The sequence below is a fragment of the Nicotiana sylvestris genome, chromosome 8, assembly GCF_000393655.2.
Source record: "Nicotiana sylvestris chromosome 8, ASM39365v2, whole genome shotgun sequence".
NCBI lineage: Eukaryota > Viridiplantae > Streptophyta > Magnoliopsida > Solanales > Solanaceae > Nicotiana > Nicotiana sylvestris.
The window spans coordinates 171,381,295-171,403,695 of NC_091064.1; positions in this window are offsets into that span (position 1 = coordinate 171,381,295).

Genomic DNA, 22,401 nt, shown 5'->3' on the forward strand with positions numbered 1-22,401 from the left:
CTGCCAATGCTTGTCCTTTGATCGCCTTTTGAGTTACGAAGATGATATCAAACTCACTTAACAGTATCTGCCACTTGGACAACTTTCCAGTCGGCATGAGTTTTTGAAATATATACTTCAAAGGGTCCATACTGGATATGAGGTATGTGGTATAAACACAGAAGTAATGTCTCAATTTTTAAGCTATCCAGGTCAAAGCACAACAAGTGCGCTCTAGCAAAGAGTGTCATGACCCCAGTTCGCCCTCCGTGAACCATCGTGATGACACCTAGTCCTCTACGACTAGGTAAGCCTAAATTGCGGAAGATAACCAAAATGCAAAATAAAAATAATTTAAAATAGAATGAAGAGTGATAAAAACAGTGTTTAAAAGCACCGCTCGGCATATACAACACAATATTCTCAAAATCAAGTACACTATCCCAAAACCCGGAAACTCACGGAACCACAATCCTTTGGGTATCTACAATATATAACTCCAGAATATCTTACAAGGGAAATAAATACAAAAGGGAAAATGTTTAAAAGATAGAATAGAAAGGGACTCCTCGGTCTGCGGACGCGGCAGATGTACCTCGAAGTCTCTATAGCAATCGCCTCGCCTCACGGGTGATAGGACTGAGTCGCAGTGCCTGGATCTACACATGAAAAGCATGCGCTGAAGGGGCATGAGTACACCACAGCGGTACTCAATAAGTGCCAAGCCTAACCTCGGTTGGGTAGTGACGAGGAAGGTCAGGTCCTTACTAAGGTTAAATAAAATATAAAGATCAACAGCATAGAACAGAATAGTATAAATAAGTATAGCAGTAAAATAACATAGGATGTATAGGACATCAACAACTATACAGAAACAAGCTAAACATGAAAGGGAAATACAACTCAGCACCAATAAGAACAATCGGGGATCTCCCAGGATACCGTCCTGTAGTCCCATATGTACATATCCAATGGATCTCCCGGGATCCCATCCCGTAGTCCAACTCATAGTGCGCGGGGATCTACCGGAATTCTCTTCCGCAGTCCCAAATATAAATACCCAATACTGAGGGAATCTACCGGGTGCATTCCCGTAGTTCCATATAACTGTGTAGTGGGGATCTACCGGAATCCCACATCTGTAGTCCCAAAATAAACAGACAAGGGGGAGCTATCGGAATCCCACATCCGTAGTCCCAAAATAAATAAACAGTAGCAACAGAAAAATATACAAAAATGGCAAATTTTCATATTAAGGCAACAAATGATTCTAGCCTAGCATGCTGCACAAAATTCAGGTAAGGCAGGTTGAGCAAATAAAGCAATTAAGTCACTTAGATATGCTTTCCTAAGGTAATAACAAGCTTAATAGAGCAAGTAATAGAAACAGGAAAAGAAACATACTAGTAATTACTGAAAGAAAATTGAGTTTCCAACAATTAGCACAAGTACGCACTTATCACCTCACGTACAAGGCATTTCAGTTACCAAATATACCAATCGTAAGGGGAAGGTCCCCCACACAAGGTTAGACAAGCCACTTACCTCGAACTGGCTCAAAAATCAATCCAAAACCACGCTTTTGCCACGAGTACTCAACTCCAAATGGCCAAATCTATTCAATTCAATTTTCATAATGTTAATAACAATTCAAGTAACTGATTCTACAATTAAATTCTAAGCAAATACGTGAAATTACGTAAAATGACCAAAACACCCCTCTGGCCACATCTCGGAATCGGGTAAAATTTACATTTCCAAAATCCTCACACCCCACGAATCTAAGCATATAGTAATTATCCCAATCCAATGTCAAATCCCCAGTCAAAACTAAAATCCTTGGTCTAAGAACTTTCCCCCAATTTTAATACAAATTCTAAAATTAAATGATGAATTCATATTTAGATTATTGGATTACAAGAAAAAAGGAGTTAAGAACTGATACTCAATCGATATCTCCGAAAATGCATAAAAACTTGTTCAAATCCGAGCTCCTAAGCTTAAGTTTTGATAAAAATAGCTAAAAAGTGCCCGTTTGAGTATCCAAAACATACTGAGGCCCCCAGGACCTCAACCAAACCTACCAACATATCCCATAACTTCATTCAAACTTTTTCCAACCTTCAGAACGCTCAAAACAACATCAAAACACCTATTTTTGATTAGATTCAAGCCTATGAATCCCAAAAACTCTAAAAATACGCATTCGATCAAAAAGTCTATCAAAACTCGTCCGAATGACTTGAAATTTTGCACAAACGTCACATTCAACACTACGGAGCTACTCCAACTTCTGGAATTCCATTCCGACCCACGGATCAAAAGCTCACTATCGAACCGGAAACTTCAAAAATTTTACTTTCGGCATTTCAAGCCTATATTAGCTACGGACCTCTAAAACACAATCCGAACACGCTCCTAAATCCGAAATAACCCAACGGAGCTAACGAAACCATCAGAATTCTATTCCGAGGCCGTCTTCATACTGTTCCGACTATGGTCAAATTTACAAACTAAAGCTCTTATTTAGGGACTAAGTGTCCCAAAACTCTCCGCAACTTAAAACCGAATATCTCGACAAATCAAAATAGCATAAATAAACTTGGGGAAAGTAGTTAATAGGGGATCGGGGCATAAATTCTTAAAACGACTGGCTTGGTCATCACATCCTCCTACATTTAAACATTTGTTCATCCTCGAACGAGCATAGAGACATACCTAAAGTAGTGAAAAGGTGAGGGTAACGGCTGCGCATATCCTGCTCGATCTCCCAGGTCGCCTCCTCGACCGGCTGACCCCAACATTGAACCTTCACAGATACGATGTTCTTTGACCTCAGCTTTCTAACCTTCTTGTCCAATATTGCCACTGGCTCCTCAACATAAGATAGATCCTTGTCCAACTGGACTGAACTGAAATCCAACACGTGCGATGGATCACCGTGATACCTCCAGAGCATCGAAACATAAAATACCGGATGAATTCCTGCCAAGTTGGGAGGTAAGAAAAGCTTATAAGCAACCTCCCCAACATGCCTCAATATATTAAAAGGGTAGATAAACCTTGGACTGATATGGAACGGCCCTCCAGAACCGTGATGTGCACTGAGTACCTCTATCTGAAATGATGGACACTGGAATACCATGCAGACGAACAATCTCTCGAATATAAATCTCCGCCAACCGCTCAAAGGAATAAGTAGTACACACAGGAATAAAGTGAGCGGACTTGGTCAGCCGATACACAATCACCCAAATAGCATTGAACTTTCTCAAACTCCATGGGAGCCCAACTACAAAGTCCATGGTGATCTGCTCCCACTTCCACTCCGGAATCTCTATCTGATGAAGCAATCCACCCGGTCTCTGGTGCTCATACTTCACCTGCTGACAATTGAGGCACCGAGCTACAAATCCAACTATATCTTTCTTCATCTGTCTCCACCAGTAGTGCTACCTCAAATCCTGATACATCTTCGCGCCACCCGGATGAATGGAATACCACGAGCTGTGGGCCTCCTCTAGAATCAACTCTCGAAGCCTATCAACATTGGGTACACAAATCCGACCTTGCATCCTCAATACCCCATTATCACCAATAGTCACATATCTGACATTACCGTGTTGAACCTTGTCCTTGAGGACAAGTAAATGAGGGACATCATACTGATGCTCCCTAATACGATCAAATAAGGAAGACCAAGAAACCATGCAAGCTAGAACCCGACTAGGCTCCGAAAGATCCAATCTCACAAAATGGCTGGCTAAGGCCTGAACATCCATCGCCATAGGCCTCTCCAATATTGGTAAATAAGCCAAACTCCCCAAACTCTCTTCCCGGCGACTCAAAGCGTTGGCCACCACATTGGCCTTGCCCGGGTGATACAAAATAGTGATGTCATAGTCCTTCAGCAACTCTAACCATCTCCTCTGGCGCAAATTTAGATCCTTTTTCTTGAACAAGTGTTGAAAGCTCCGATGGTCAGTATAAATCTCATTGGGAACCCTGTATAAATAATGGCGCCAGAACTTCAGGGCGTGAACAATGGCAGCTAACTCAAGGTCGTGGACTGGATTATTCTTCTCATGTATCTTCAATTGTCTGGACGCATAGGCAATCACCCTACCGTCCTACATCAACACCGCTCTGTGGCTAACCCTCGAGGAATCACAATAGGCCATATAAGACCCCAAACCTGTAGGCAATATCAAAACTAGGGCTGTAGTCCAAGTTATCTTGAACTTCCAAAAGCTCGCCTCACACTCCTCCGTCCACTGAAACGGAGCACTCTTCTGGGTCAACCTGGTCATAGAGGCTGCAATCGATGAATACCCCTCCACAAAATAACGGTAGTAGCCTGCCAAGCCAAGGAAACTGCGAATCTCGGTAGCTGAGGATGGTCTGGGCCAACTCTGCACGTCCTCTACTTTCTTCGAATCCACCTGATTACCCTCACTCGACACCACGTGGCCTAAGAATGCCACAGAATCCAACCAAAACTCACATTTTGAGAACTTAACATATAACTTCTTCTCTCTCAGAGTCTGAAGCACAGTCCTCAGGTGTTGCTCATGATCTTCCCGACTCCAGGAATACACCAGAATATCATTAATAAAGTCAATGACGAACGAGTGAAGATATGGATGGAACACAATGTGCATCAAATGCATAAAGGCTGCTGGGGCATTGGTCAGCCCAAATAACATAACGAGGAACTTGTAATGACCATACCGAGTCCTGAAAGTAGTCTTTGGGATATGTTGCTCCAAAATCTTCAACTGATGGTAACCTGAACGCAAGTCATTCTTAGAAAACACTTGTGCGCCCTGAAGCTAGTCAAACAGATCATCATACGAGGTAAAGGATAACGGTTCTTTACTGTAACCTTGTTTAACTGGCAATAATCAATACACATACGCGTAGAACAATCCTTTTTCTTCATAAACAAGACAGGAGCACCACAAGGTGATACATTGGGCCGAATAAAACCCTTGTCAAGCAATTCCTGTAACTGATCCTTCAACTCCTTCAACTCAGGAGGAGCCATACGATACAAAGGAATAGAAATGGTCTGAGTTCCCGGCAATAGATCAATGCCAAAATCAATATCCCTATCAGGCGGCATTCTAGGAAAATCAGCTCGAAACATATCGAGAAAATCCCGTACTACTAGGACTGAATCAACTGAAGGGGTATCAATACTGACATCTCTCAAATAAGCTAAATACGCGTCACACCCCTTTTCAACCATACATTATGCTTTAAGAAAAGAAATAACTCTACTGGGAGTGTGATCTAAAGTACCCCTCCACTCAACACGTGGTACACCTGGCATAGCCAGCATCACGATTTTGGCATGACAATCAAGAATAGCATAATGGGGCGATAACCAGTCCATGCCCAAGATAATGTCAAAATTTACCATGCTGAGCAATAATAGATACGCTCTGGTCTCAAAACCACTAAGAGCAACCAAACATGACCGATAAACATGGTCCACAATAAGAGAATTCCCCACAGGAGTAGAAACAAAAACAGGGAAACTCAAAGAATCTCGAGATACACCCAAATGCGGAGCAAAATAAGAAGACACATAAGAATAAGTGGATCCTGGATCGAATAGAACCGATGCATCTCTGTGACAAACCAGTATAATACCTGTGATGATAGAATCGGAGGCAACAACCTCGGTACGGGCAGGAAGGGCATAGTATCGGGCCTGGCCTCCCCCTCTAGGGCAACCCCTACCACCCCGACCTCCACCTATGGCTGGCTGAGCAGGTGGTGTAGCAACTGGAGTTGTAACCATAGCTTGAGAACTCTGCGGGGCACGCTGTGGCTGAGAAGTCTGTGGAGGTGCACCCCTCCCAAGTGTGGGGAAATATCTCACCATATGGCGTGTATCACCGCACTCAAAACAAGTTCTAGGAGGATGTGGTGGATGTGACTGGATCAGGCCAGGTATGCTGGACTGACCTCTGAAAGCACCCCATGCAGGAGGCGCGCTGGATACCAGTGGTTCATAATAAGACTCTTGAGGCCTAGGAGGAGCTGGAATACCAATGGCTGCTGGAAGAGTTGAATGAACAGGGTGACTCATATAAGCCCTACCATGACGACCAGCAGTTAGGGCACGGGCACCAGAGAAATGGCCTGACTCTCGAGAACTTTTGACCTCCCTCTCCTCTCTCTCCCTAGCATGCATACCCTAAATCCTCCTAACAATGCTCACCACCTAATGATAAGAAATATCCATCTCCAACTCACGAGCCATGCTAGATCTGATGCTGGGAATAAGGCCCTCAATAAACTGGCGAACCCTCTCGCGAACAGTAGAAACCAAGGCTGGTCCATGCCTAGCCAAACTAGTGTAATGGACAACATACTCAGAGACAGTCATAGCACCCTGGTGCAAATTCTCAAACATTACGCTCCATGCGTCCTTGAGGCTCTGAGGAACATACTCTCTTAGGAACATATCTGAAAACTGAGTCCAAGTCAGCGAAGCAGCCTCATCCGGACTGTCTAACTCATAGGTGCACCACCACTTATAGGCGGCTCCTCGAAGTTGGAAGGTAGTGAAGGAAACCCTGCTCAATCCTGATATATCCATGGTATAGAGAATGCAGTAACTCTCATCTTTAAATCCCAGAGTATCCTCCGATTCTAGACCGCTGAATACAGGAGGCTTGTACCTCTTGAACCTCTCAAGCCTCAGCTGCTCCTCCTCAGAAGTCGCTGCCCTATCCTCGGGCTGAAATTGCACTGCAGACAGTATATGAATAATTTCAGGGACCTGCTCAGCATGCACTCGCTGCTCAGGAGTGCAGGCAGCGGGAGTCTATGCTCCTCCCCCGGCCTGAGATGTAGCTGCAACAAGGGGAAGCAACCTTGCCTGAGCCAGAGTGGTGTACATACTCATGAACTGTACTAGAGTCTCCTAAAGAGCTGGAGTAGTAGTGGTAGCAGGCGTGTCAGGTGCCTGGACTCCGGCTGGAACTACTGGTGGTACCTCGGTGGCAGCTCGCATAGGTGCTCTGGTTTCACCACGTGCGCGTCCTCTGCCTCTACCCCGGCCTCTGACGGCTGCAATAGGGGGGCGCGGGTGCCTGATAATCTTGAGTAGCATGTGTCCTCAGGATCTGTGAGAGAATAGAAGATAGAAGTTTAGAATTGTGATGTCAAGATATCACATGATAAGGAAATCAAATAAAGTGGAATTTTCCTAACAGTTACATAGCCTCTCGTAGATAAGTACAGACGTCTCCATACCGATCAGCGAGACTCTAATGAACCAGCTTGTGATCCATGACTCTTATGAACCTAGAGCTCTAATACCAACTTGTCACGACCCCGGTTTGCCCTCCGTGAACCATCGTGATGGCACCTAGTCCTCTACAACTAAGTAAGCCTAAATTGCGGAAGATAACGAAAATGCGGAATAAAAACAAATTAAAACAGAATGAAGAGTGATAAAAACAGTGTTTAAAAGTTCCGGTCAACATATACAACACAACATTCTCAGAATCAAGTACACTATCCCAAAACCCCGAAACTCACAGAACCACAAGCCTTTGGGTATCTACATTGCTTAACTCCAGAATATTTAACAAGGGAAAGAAATAGAGAAGGGCAAATGTTTAAAAGCTAGAACAAAAAGGGACTCCTCAATCTGCGGATGTGGCAGATGTACCTCGAAGTCTCTAGAGCAGTCGCCTCACCTCATGGGTCATAGGACTGAGTCGCAGTACCTGGATCTGCACATGAAAAATATGCGTAGAAGGGCATGAGTACACCACAGCGGTACTCAGTAAGTGCCAAGCCTAACCTCGGTTGGGTAGTGACGAGGAAGGTCAGGGCCCAACTGAGGTTAAATAAAATATAAAGATCAACACTATAGAACAGAACAATATAAATAAGTACAACAGTAAAATAATACAGGATGTACAAGACAACAACAACTATATAGAAGCAAGGTAAACACGGAAAGGAAATACAGTTCAGCACCAATAATAACAACCTGGGATCTCCCAGGATACCGTCTTGTAGTCCCATATGTACACATCCAATGGATCTCCCGGGATCACATCGCGTAGTCCAACTCATAGGGCACGGGGATCTACCGAAATCCTGTTCCGTAGTCCCAAATGTAAATACCCAATACTGGGGGAATCTACCGGGTGCATTCCCATAGTTCCATATAACTGTGTAGTGGGGATCTACCAGAATCCCACATCTGTAGTCCCAAATTAACAGACAAGGGGGAGCTATTGGAATCCCACATCCGTAGTCCCAAAATAAATACACAGTAGTCTTAAATCAGGAGTTCTTCTATTCAAATTTTCTCCGCTATGGAAGAAATAATTTAACAATCTCCAGAGTGTGCATTTTTTGGTGTGATTTGCATGCTCCGGATATTCTCCTTTCTCCAAATACTCCTTGATGTCATGGAACCAACGTTTTCCATCTGTTTCTTCTTCAACATGGGCACAATATGCTGACTGATTATGAATTTTCACCGGGATAGGACCAATGTAGTTTTTATATGGATGTTGTATCATGGATGCTAAAGTGGCCAATGCATCGGCAAACTCATTCTGAATTCTGGGCACATGTCGAAACTTTATCTTTGTGAACCTCTTTCTCAATTCCTGCACATGGTGCATATATGAAATATCTTGGAATTCTTGGTGGCTCATTATCCTTGTACCTAGTGGACAAGCAAATCTGAATCATCAATTACCAGCAGCTCCTAAATATTCATGTCGATTGCCATGTTGAGTCCTAGTATGCAAGCCTTTTACTCTGCCATGTTGTTGGTGTAGGGAAATCTGAGTTTAGCAAATACCAGATAATGTTAACCCATTTCTGGTACCAAAACTGCTCCAATGCCCACTCTTTTGAAAATTGCAGCTCCGTCAAAGAACATCCTCCAACCGTCGTATGCTTCGGTAATGTCCTCTCCTACAAATGACACTTCTTCATTAGGAAAATACATTTTCAAGGGATCGTATTCTCCTCCCACCGTATTTTCAACAAGATAATCTGCCAATGCTTGTCCTTTGATCGCCTTTTGAGTTACGAAGATGATATCAAACTCACTTAACAGTATCTGCCACTTGGACAACTTTCCAGTCGGCATGAGTTTTTGAAATATATACTTCAAAGGGTCCATACTGGATATGGGGTATGTGGTATAGACACAGAAGTAAAGTCTCAATTTTTGAGCTATCCAGGTCAAAGCACAACAAGTGCGCTCTAGCAGAGAGTGTCACGACCCCGGTTCGCCCTCCGTGAACCATCGTGACGGCACCTAGTCCTCTACGACTAGGTAAGCCTAAATTACGAAAGATAACCAAAATGCAAAATAAAAACAATTTAAAATAGAATGAAGAGTGAGAAAAACAGTGTTTAAAAGCGTCGCTCGGCATATACAACACAATATTCTCAAAATCAAGTACACTATCCCAAAACCCGAAAACTCACAGAACCACAAGCCTTTGGGTATCTACAATATATAACTCCAGAATATCTTACAAGGGAAAGAAATACAAAAGGGCAAATGTTTAAAAGATAGAATAGAAAGGGACTCCTCGGTCTGCGGACGCGGCAGATGTACCTCGAAGTCTCTATAGAAATCGCCTCGCCTCACGGGTGATAGGACTGAGTTGCAGTGCCTGGATCTGCACATGAAAAGCATGCGCAGAAGGGGCATGAGTACACCACAGCGGTACTCAATAAGTGCCAAGCCTAACCTCGGTTGGGTAGTGACGAGGAAGGTCAGGTCCTTACTAAGGTTAAATAAAATATAAAGATCAACAGTATAGAACAGAATAGTATAAATAAGTATAGCAGTAAAATAACATAGGATGTATAGGACAACAACAACTATACAGAAACAAGCTAAACATGGAAGGGAAATACAACTCAGCACCAATAAGAACAATCGGGGATCTCCCAGGATACCGTCCTGTAGTCCCATATGTACATATCCAATGGATCTCCCGGGATCCCATCCCGTAGTCCAACTCATAGTGCGCGGGGATCTACCGGAATCCTCTTCCGTAGTCCTAAATGTAAATACCCAATACTGAGGGAATCTACCGGGTGCATTCCCGTAGTTCCATATAACTGTGTAGTGGGGATCTACCGGAATCCCACATCTGTAGTCCCAAAATAAACAGACAAGGGGGAGCTATCGGAATCCCACATCCGTAGTCCCAAAATAAATACACAGTAGCAACAGAAAAATATACAAAAATGGCAAATTTTCATATTAAGGCAACAAATGATTCTAGCCTAGCATGCTGCACAAAATTCAGGTAAGGCAGGTTGAGCAAATAAAGCAATTAAGCCACTTAGACATGCTTTCCTAAGGTAATAACAAGCTTAATAGAGCAAGTAATAGAAACAGGAAAAGAAACATAATAGTAATTACTGAAAGAAAATTGAGTTTCCAACAATTAGCACAAGTACGCACTCATCACCTCACGTACAAAGCATTTCAGTTACCAAATATACCAATCGTAAGGGGAAGGTCCCCCACACAAGGTTAGACAAGCCACTTACCTCGAACTGGCTCAAAAATCAATCCAAAACCACGCTCTTGCCACGAGTACTCAACTCCAAATGGCCCAAATCTATTCAATTCAATTTTCATAATGTTAATAACACTTCAAGTAACTGATTCTACAATTAAATTCTAAGCTAATACGTGAAATTAGGTAAAATGACCAAAACACCCCTCAGGCCCACGTCTCGGAATCGGGTAAAATTTACATTTCCAAAATCCTCACACCCCACGAGTCTAAGCATATAGTAATTATCCCAATCCAATGTCAAATCCCCAGTCAAAACTCAAATCCTTGGTCTAAGAACTTTCCCCAAATTTTAATACAAATTCTGAAATTAAATGATGAATTCATATTTAGATTATTGGATTACAAGCAAAAAGGAGTTAAGAACTGATACTCAATCGATATCTCCGAAAACGCCTAAAAACTTGTTCAAATCCGAGCTCCTAAGCTTAAGTTTTGATAAAAATAGCTAAAACTTCGATTTTGAAATTTTATATTCTGCCCAGATAATCCTTAATCGCGATCGCAGCACTCCCTACGCGATCACATAAGACAACCCCCTCAAAGCAACGCAATTGTGACCAGCTCTATGCGATCGCACAGAGCAAATTTCATCACCCACTATCGTACTAAATCCTTCAACGCGACCGCAATGACCAACAAACTTACCATATGCGATCGCACTCCTTCCTCTGCGATCGCAATGGACAACAAAGTGTCTGGTCTCAATAGACTCTACACGATCGCAGGTTATCTTACGCGATTGCAATGAACAAACCACTACTGCAGAAATACCAGCAAAACCTTAAATCTCTCAAAGGCCAAATGTGCCCGTTTGAGCATCCAAAACACACTGAGGCCTCCGGGACCTCAACCAAACCTACCAACATATCCCATAACTTCATTCAAACTTTTTCCAACCTTCGGAACGCTCAAAACAACATCAAAACACCTATTTTTGATTAGATTCAAGCCCATGAATCCCAAAAACTCTAAAAATACGCTTTCGATCAAAAAGTATATCAAAACTCGTCCGAATGACTTGAAATTTTGCACAAACGTCACATTCAACACTTCGGAGCTACTCCAACTTATGGAATTCCATTCCGACCCACGGATAAAAAGCTCACTATCGAACCGGAAACTTCAAAAATTTAACTTTCGGCATTTCAAGCCTAAATTAGCTACGGACCTCTAAAACACAATCCGAACTTGCTCCTAAACCCGAAATCACCCAACGGAGCTAACCACCCATCAGAATTCTATTCCGAGGCCGTCTTCATACTGTTCCGACTATGGTCAAATTTACAAACTAAAGCTCTTATTTAGGGACTAAGTGTCCCAAAACTCTCCGCAACTTAAAACCGAATATCTCGACAAATCAAAATAGCAGAAATAAACTTGGGGAAAGAAGTTAATAAGGGATCGGGGCATAAATTCTTAAAACGACTGGCTTGGTCATCACATCCTCCTACATTTAAACATTTGTACATCCTCGAACGAGCATAGAGACATACCTAAAGTAGTGAAAAGGTGAGGGTAACGGCTGCGCATATCCTGCTCGGTCTCCCAGGTCGCCTCCTCGACCGGCTGACCCCAACATTGAACCTTCACAAATACGATGTTCTTTGACCTCAACTTTCTAACCTGCTTGTCCAATATTGCCACTGGCTCCTCAACATAAGATAGATCCTTGTCCAACTGGACTGAACTGAAATCCAACACGTGCGATGGATCACCGTGATACCTCCAGAGCATCGAAACATGAAATACCGGATGAATTCCTGCCAAGTTGGGAGGTAAGAAAAGGGCAGATAAACCTTGGACTGATATTGAACGGCCCTCCAGAACCGTGATGTGCACTGAGTACCTCTATCTGAAATGATGGACACTGGAATACCATGCAGACGAACAATCTCTCGGATATAAATCTCCGCCAACCGCTCAGAGGAATAAGTAGTACACACGAGAATAAAGTGAGCGGACTTGGTCAGCCGATACACAATCACCCAAATAGCATCGAACTTTCTCAAAGTCCATGGGAGCCCAAATACAAAGTCCATGGTGATCTGCTCCCACTTCCACTCCAGAATCTCTATCTGCTGAAGCAACCCACCCGGTCTCTGGTGCTCATACTTCACCTGCTGACAGTTGAGGCACCGAGCTACAAATCCAACTATATCTTTCTTCATCTGTCTCCACCAGTAGTGCTACCTCAAATCCTGATACATCTTCGCGCCACCCGGATGAATGGAATACCGCGAGCTGTGGGCCTCCTCTAGAATCAACTCTCGAAGCCTATCAACATTGGGTACACAAATCCGACCTTGCATCCTCAATACCCCATTATCACCAATAGTCACATATCTGACATTACCGTGTTGAACCTTGTCCTTGAGGACAAGTAAATGAGGGTCATCATACTGATGCTCCCTAATACGATAAAATAAGGAAGACCAAGAAACCATGCAAGCTAGAACCCGACTAGGCTCCGAAAGATCCAATCTCACAAAATGGCTGGCTAAGGCCTGAACATCCATCGCCATAGGCCTCTCCAATATTGGTAAATAAGCCAAACTCCCCAACCTCTCTGCCCGGCGACTCAAAGCATTGGCCACCACATTGGCCTTGCCCGGGTGATACAAAATAGTGACGTCATAGTCCTTCAGCAACTCTAACCATCTCCTCTGGCGCAAATTTAGATCCTTTTTCTTGAACAAGTGTTGCAAGCTCCGATGGTCAGTATAAATCTCGCACGGAACCCCGTATAAATAATGGCGCCAGATCTTTTAGGGCGTTAATAATGGCAGCTAACTCAAGGTCGTGGACCGGATAATTCATCTCATGTATCTTCAATTGTCTGGACGCATAGGCAATCACCCTACCGTTCTACATCAACACCGCTCTGTGGCTAACCCTCGAGGCATCACAATAGGCCATATAAGACCCCAAACCTGTAGGCAATATCAAAACTGGGGCTGTAGTCAAAGTTATCTTGAGCTTCTAAAAGCTCGCCTCACACTCCTCCGTCCACTGAAACGGAGCACTCTTCTGGGTCAACCTGGTCATAGAGGTTGCAATCGATGAATACCCCTCCACAAAATAACGGTAGTAGCCTACCAAGCCAAGGAAACTGCGAATCTCGGTAGCTGAGGATGGTCTGGGCCAACTCTGCACATCCTCTACTTTCTTCGAATCCACCTGAATACCCTCACTCGACACCATGTGGCCTAAGAATGCCACAGAATCCAACCAAAACTCATATTTTGAGAACTTAGCATATAACTTCTTCTCTCTCAGAGTCTGAAGCACAGTCCTCAGTTGTTGCTCATGATCTTCCCGACTCCAGGAATACACCAGAATATCATTAATAAAGTCAATGACGAACGAGTGAAGATATGGACGGAACACAATGTGCATCAAATGCATAAAGGCTGTTGGGGCATTGGTCAGCCCAAATGACATAACGAGGAACTTGTAATGACCATACCGAGTCCTGAAAGTGGTCTTCGGGATATGTTGCTCCCAAATCTTCAACTGATGATAACCTGAGCGCAAGTCATTCTTAGAAAACACCTGTGCACCCTGAAACTAGTCAAACAGATCATCAATACGAGGTAAAGGATAACAGTTCTTTACTCTAACCTTGTTTAACTGGCGATAATCAATACACATACGCATAGAACAATTCTTTTTCTTCATAAACAAGACAGGAGCACCCCAAGGTGATACATTGGGCCGAATAAAACCCTTGTCAAGCAATTCCTGTTACTAATCCTTCAACTCCTTCAACTTAGGAGGAGCCATACGATACAAAGGAATAGAAATGGTATGAGTTCCCTGAAATAGATCAATGCCAAAATCAATATCCCTATCAGGCGGCATGCTTGGAAAATCAGCTGGAAACATATCGGGAAAATCCCGTACTACTAGGACTGAATCAACTGAAGGGGTATCAATACTGACATCTCTCACATAAGCTAAATACGCGTCACACCCCTTTTCAACCATACATTGTGCTTTAAGAAAAGAAATAACTCTACTGGGAGTGTGACTAAAGTACCCCTCCACTCAACACGTGGTACACCTGGCATAACCAGCATCACGATTTTGGCATGACAATCAAGAATAGCATAATGGGGTGACAACCGGTCCATGCCCAAGATAATGTCAAAATTTACCATGCTGAGCAACAATAGAAAGGCTCTAGTCTCAAAACCACTAAGAGCAACCAAACATGACCGATAAACATGGTCCACAATAAGAGAATCCTCCACAGGAGTAGAAACAAAAATAGGGAAACTCAAAGAATCTCGAGATACACCCAAATGCGGAGCAAAATAAGAAGACACATAAGAATAAGTGGATCCTGGATCGAATAGAACCGATGTATCTCTGTGAAAAACCAGTATAATACCTGTGATGATAGAATCGGAGGCAACAACCTTGGTACGGGCAGGAAGGGAATAGTATTGGGCCTGGCCTCCCCCTCTAGGGCAACCCCTACCTCCCCGACCTCCACCTCTGGCTGGCTGAGCAGGTGATGTAGCAACTGGAGTTGTAACCATAGCTTGAGAACTCTGTGGGGCACGCTGTGGCTGAGAAGTCTGTGGAGATGCACCCCTCCCAAGTGTGGGGAAATCTCTCACCATATGGCGTGTGTCACCGCAATCAAAACAAGCTCTAGGAGGATGTGGTGGATGTGACTGGATCAGGCCAGTTCTGCTGGACTGACCTCTGAAAGCACCCCGTGCAGGAGGCGCGCTGGATACCAGTGGTTTATAATAAGACACTTGAGGCCTAGGGGGAGCTGGAATACCAATGGCTGCTGGAAGAGTTGAATGAACAGGGTGACTCATATAAGCCCTACCATGACGACCAACAGCTAGGGCACGAGCACCAGAGAAATGGCCTAACTCTCGAGAACTTTTGACCTCCCTCTCCTCTCTCTCCCTAGCATGCATACCCTCAATCCTCCTAGCAATGCTCACCACCTAATGATAAGAAATATCCATCTCCAACTCACGAGCCATGCTATATCTGATGCTGGGAATAAGGCCCTCAATAAACTGGCGAACCCTCTCGCGAACAGTAGAAACCAAGGCTGGTGCATGCCTAGCCAAACTAGTGTAACAGACAACATACTCTGAGACAGTCATAGCACCCTTGTGCAAATTCTCAAACATTACGCTCCATGCGTCCTTGAGGCTCTGAGGAACATACTCTCTCAGGAATATATCTGAAAACTGAGTCCAAGTCAGCGAAGCAGCCTCATCCAGACTGTCTAACTCATAGGTGCACCACCACTTATAGGCGGCTCCTCGAAGTTGGAAGGTAGTGAAGGAAACCCTGCTCGATCCTGATATATCCATGGTATAGAGAATGCAGTAACTCTCATCTATAAATCCCAGAGTATCCTCCGATGTTAGACCGTTGAATACAGGGGGCTTGTACCTCTTGAACCTCTCAAGCCTCAGCTGCTCCTCCTTGCTGCCCTGTCCTTGGGCTGAAATTGCACTACAGACAGTATAGGAATAATCTCAGGGACCTGCTCATCATGCACTCGCTGCTCAGTAGTGCGGGCAGCGGGAGTCTATGCTCCTCCCCCGACCTGAGATGTAGCTGCAACAAGGGGAAGCAACCTTGCCTGAGCCAGAGTGGTGTACATACTCATGAACTGTGCTAGAGTCTCCTAAAGAGCTGGAGTAGTAGTGGCAGCAGGCGTGTCAGGTGCCTGGACTCCGGCTGGAACTACTGGTGGTACCTCGGTGGCAGCTTGCATAGGTGCTCTGGTTTCACCACGTGCGTGTCCTCTGCCTCTACCCCGTCCTCTGACGGCTGCAATAGGGGGGCGCGGGTGCCTGATTATCTTGAGTAGCATGTGTCCTCAGGATCTGTGAGAGAATAGAAGATAGAAGTTTAGAATTGTGATGTCAAGATATCACATGATAAGGAAATCAAATAAAGTGAAATTTTCCTAACAATTACATAGCCTCTCGTAGATAAGTACAGACGTCTCCATACCGATCAGCGAGACTCTAATGAACCAGCTTGTGATCCATGACTCTTATGAACCTAGAGCTCTAATACCAACTTGTCACGACCCCGGTTTGCCCTCCGTAAACCATCGTGATGGAACCTAGTCCTCTACGACTAAGTAAGCCTAAATTGCGGAAGATAACGAAAATGCGGAATAAAAACAAATTAAAACAGAATGAAGAGTGATAAAAACAGTGTTTAAAAGTTCTGGTCAACATATACAACACAACATTCTCAGAATCAAGTACACGATCCCAAAACCCCGAAACTCACAGAACCACAAGCCTTTGGGTATCTACATTGCTTAACTCCAGAATATTTAACAAGGGAAAGAAATAGAGAAGGGAAAATGTTTAAAAGCTAGAACAAAAAGGGACTCCTCAATCTGCGGATACGGCAGATGTAACTCGAAGTCTCTAGAGTAGTCGCCTCACCTCACGGGTCATAGGACAGAGTCGCAGTACCTGGATATGCACATGAAAAATATGCGTAGAAGGGGCATGAGTACACCACAGCGGTACTCAGTAAGTGCCAAGCCTAACCTCGGTTGGGTAGTGACAAGGAAGGTCAGGGCCCAACTGAGGTTAAATAAAATATAAAGATCAACACTATAGAACAGAACAATATAAATAAGTACAACAATAAAATAATACAGGATGTACAAGACAACAACAACTATATAGAAGCAAGGTAAACACGGAAAGGAAATACAGTTCAGTACCAATAATAACAATCGGGGATCTCCCAGGATACCGTCTTGTAGTCCCATATGTACACATCCAATGGATCTCCCGGGATCACATCGCGTAGTCCAACTCATAGGGCGCGGGGATCTACCGGAATCCTGTTTCGTAGTCCCAAATGTAAATACCCAATACTGGGGGAATCTACCGGGTGCATTCCCATAGTTCCATATAACTGTGCAGTGGGGATTTACCGAAATCCCACATCTGTAGTCCCAAAATAGACAGACAAGGGGGAGCTATCGGAATCCCACATCCGTAGTCCCAAAATAAATACACAGCAGCAACAGGAAAATATATAGAAATGACAAAGTTTCATATTAAGGCAACAAATGATTCTAGCCTAGCATGCTGCATAGAATTCAGGTAAGGCAGGTTGAACAAATAAAACAACTAAGTCACTTAGACATGCTTTCCTAAGCTAATAACATGGTTAATAGTGCAAGTAATATAAACAAGAAAAGATACATACTAGTAATTAGTTAAAGAAAATTAGATTTCCAAAAATTAGTACAAGTACGCACTCGTCACCTCACATACAAGGCATTTCAATTACCAAATATAACAATTCTAAGGGGAAGGTCCCCCACACAAGGTTAGACAAGCCACTTATCTCAAACCGGCTCAAAAATCAATCTGAAACCACGCTCTTGCCACGAGTACTTGACTCCAATTGGCCCAAATCTATTCAATTCAATTTTCATAATGTAAATAACACTTCAAGTAACTGATTCTATAATTAAATTCTAAGCTAATACGCAAAATTAGGTAAAATGACCAAAATGCCACTCGGGCCCACATACCGGAATCGGGTAAAATTTATATTTCTAGAATCCTCATACCCCCACGAGTCTAACCATATAAAAATTATCTCAATCCAATGTCAAATCTTCAATCAAAAACTCAAATCCTTGGTCTAATAACTTTCCCCCAATTTTCATACAAATTCCGAAATTAAATGTTGAATTCATGTTTAGATTAATGGGTTACAAGAAAAAAGGAGTTAAGAATTGTTACTCAATTGATATCTCCGAAAATCCCTCAAAATCTCGTTTAAATCCGAGCTCCCAAGCTTAAGTTTTGATAAAAATGGCTAAACCCTCGATTTTGAATTTATATTCTGCCTAGATAATCCTTAATCTCGATCGAAGTACTCCCTACGTGATCACATAAGACAACTCCCTCAAAGCAACGCGATCGCAACCAGCTCTATGCGATCGCATAGAGCAAATTCCATCCCCCACTGTCGTACTAAATCCTTCTACGTGACCGCAATGGTCCTCACGCGAACGCAATGACCAACAAACTCACCATATGCGATCACACTCCTTCCTCTGTGATCGCAATGCACAACAAAGTGCCTGGTCTCAGCTTACTCAACGCGATTGCAGGTGATCTCACGCGATCACAATGAACATACCACTACTGCAGAAATACCAGCAAAACCTAAAATCTCTCAAAGGCTAAAAGTGCCCGTTTGAGCATCCGAAACACACCCGAGGCCCCCGAGACCTCAACCAACCCTACCAACATATCCCCTAACTTCATTAAAACTTGTTCCAACCTTCGGAATGCTCAAAACAATATCAAAATACCTATTTTTGATCGGATTCAAGCATAAGAATCCTAAAAACACTATTAATAAGCTTTCAATCAAAACGTCTATCAAACCTCGTCTGAATGACTTGAAATTTTGCACACACGTCACATTCAACACTATGAAGCTACTCCAACTTTCGGAAATCCATTGTGACCCACAGATCAAAATCTCACTATCGAACTGGAAACTTCAAAAAATCAACCTTCAGCATTTCAAGCCTAAATAAGCTATGGACCTCCAAAACACAATCCGAACACGCTCCTAAACCCGAAATCACCCAACGGAGCTAAAGGAACCATCAGAATTCCATTCTGAGACCATCTTCACACTGTTTAGACTATGGTTAAATTTCCAAACTAAAGCTCTCATTTAGGGACTAAGTGTCCCAAAATTCTCCGAAACGTAAAACCGAACATCCCGGCAAATCAAAATAGCAGAAATAAACTTGGGGAAAGTAGTTAATAGGGGATTGAGGTGTAAATTCTTAAAACGATCGGCTGGGTCATCACAGAGAGTATCGTGTTTCGTAAGGTGTGAACTTCTTACTCAAGTAGTATATGTCCTGCTCATTTCTTCTTGTATCGTCATGTTGTTCCAAAACACATCCGAAGGCTCCGTCCAATACATATAGATAGAGTAGCAAAGGTCATCCTGGTTTTGGCGGGACCAGAACTAGTGGTGTGGACATGTACTCCTTGATCTTGTCTAAAGCTTTCTAACAATCCTCGGTCCAGCTTGTCTCATCATCTTTCCTCAACATCTTGAAGATAGGTTCACATATGACTGTTGACTGTGCTATGAAGCGACTGATATAGTTGAGACGTCCTAGGAATGTCATTACGTTCTTTTTGCTCCTAAGTGGTGGCAATTCCTGAATAACTTTGACTTTAGATGGATCCAGCTCGATCTCTCGACGATTGACAATGAATCCTAGTAACTTTCCTGTAAGGACCTCGAATGCATACTTTGCGGGGTTCAGTTTCAAGTTGTACCTCCTTAACTTGTCAAAGAACTCTCAAGTCTGCTATGTGATATGTGACCCTCTTGGATTTGATAATGACATCGTCCACATATACCTTAATTTCTTTGTGAATCATATCATGGAAGATTGTTGTTATGGCTCTCATGTATGTAGCCCCAACATTCTTTAGACCGAATGGCATCATCTTGTAGCAGTATACCCCCTATGGTGTAATAAAAGTGGTTATCTCTGCATCTTCTTCGTCCATTTAAATCTGGTGATAGCCTGCGAAGCAATCCACAAAGGATTGGAGTTCATGCTAGGCGCAGTTGTCGATCAGGATGTGTATATTTGGAAGTGAAAAGTCATCTTTAGGACTTGCTCTGTGTAAATCCCTATAGTTAACACATACTCTGACTTTTCCATCTTTCTTCGGAACAGGTAAAATGTTGACTAACCAGGTTGGGTACTCAACCATCCTGAAAACTTTGGTTTTGATCTTCTTAGTAACTTCCTTCTTAATTTTTAGGCTCATGTCTGGTTTGAATTTTCCGAGTTTCTACTTCATTGGCGGACACATGGGATTAGTAGGCAACTTGTGAGCCACTATGGACGTTCTCAAACCGGTTATGTTATCATATGACCATGCGAAAACGTCCTCATACTCTTTCAAGAAGCGGATATACTCTTCCTTTTCTGTTGGTCTTCCCCAAATTTACTGCTTCGGTTTCATCCAGGTTGGACTTAGGCTTATTCTCAAAATTTTCAACTTCCCTCATAACTTCCTCAGGTATCTTGTCTTCTTCATCCGAATCACTATTCTCATGTTGCATTGCCTCATTACATGTCACAGTCACCGGTTCATCAGGAAAAGTAACAATAATGATGTAGAAAGAAAAATATGAAAGATAAAAATGAATAATAAAGAGAAATACATTTGATTAATACTTAAAACATACAAACGAGTACGGCTTGATGAATCGAGCATTTATTTTGAAACAAGTGAGTCTTTAAAAATAACAAAATTACTGAAAATATTAAATGCCTAGAATGGCTATAAGAATAAAATCTGCCAAGCTGCCCAGGGACTCGACGGGCCAGGGATGGTGTGGCAGTCTAGATCCTAAAAAATAGCTCCCTTCTCCACAGTCTGAATAGTGAGGCCTTCTTCCCCCTCCTCCTCAATTATTGCAATGCAGTTCATGTCTTCATCCTCCAAGAATAGATTCCTCAGCCCCATTAACGCTTCTCCTTCTGCAGTTCCACATATTGTGTCAGCTTGGTGAAAAGTTTGATCTAGATGCGGCACTGGCTGCTCGAGAGGATAATAAGGTCTGCGCCATGGAGGCGACCAATCATCATACTCTGGCCATGTATACTGATATCTGAGCCCGAAGGTAGTACCGTGACGCTTCAACTGTATCGGCTTAGTAATACCCTGTAGATTCTTTCCAAGCCCTTTGCCTGGTTCATACCCGGACCATACCAATATGCTTTCTATTTTGCTACTCTACCATTTGTCCTTTTCAACGGCATTGACATGTTCGATGTGATGATATATTTCTCCTCCTAACCTTCTTCTGTTTCAAATAACCAGGATGGTTTAACTTGTGCAAATAGGATTACTCCCATCTCTGTGAATGATCACTTACTGATGGTTCCATTCGAATTTCACGGCTTGATGTAGTGTGGAAGCCACAGCCCCAGCGGCATGTATCCATGGTCGGCCCAACAGAAGATTGTATGAGGCCGCTATGTCGAGCACTTGAAATTCAACGTCAAACCAAGTTGGCCCCATCTGTACACAAAGATTAATTTCCCCAATCGTGGCCCTTTGGGACCCATTGAATGCTTTTATATTCATGCTCCCTGCCCGTATTTCTTGGAAACCTTTGCCCGGTCTTTTCAGAGTATCCAACGGACAAATATTGAGACTTGAACCTCCATCAACCAAGACTCTGGCAATGAACTTGTCTTCAAATTGCACTGTGATATGCAATTCTCGATTGTGATTCAACCCTTCAGGAGGCAGCCCATCTTCGTGGAAGATTATCTTATGACTTTCCAGTACCTGCCCTACCATATTGGTCATCTCTCCATAGGTGATATTGTTGGGCATGTAGGCTTCACTCAAAACCTTCATCAAAGCATTCTTATGTGCCTCTGAATTCTGCAACAGTGACAGTATGTATATCTGAGCTGAGGTTTTGTTCAAATGATCAATGACGGAATATTCCCTTTCTTCCACTTTCCTCTTAAGTGTTTGGGTGTATAGATTCTCTCGGTCCTGCTCATTCCTTTCGCAACATCGGATTCCTCCATTTTCGCCTTCCTTTTTCGCCTAGCCTCGGCAACACAATCCCAGGGTATTGCTTTTGAGTCGAAAGGAGGTATGGTTGATACTGTCACCGTGAAAGGTGTGACCACTTCCTGTCAAGCCACGATCTTCGGGAGGCGTGGCTGGCACCGGATGCCGTAGTGGCCCAAGCGAACCACTCTGTA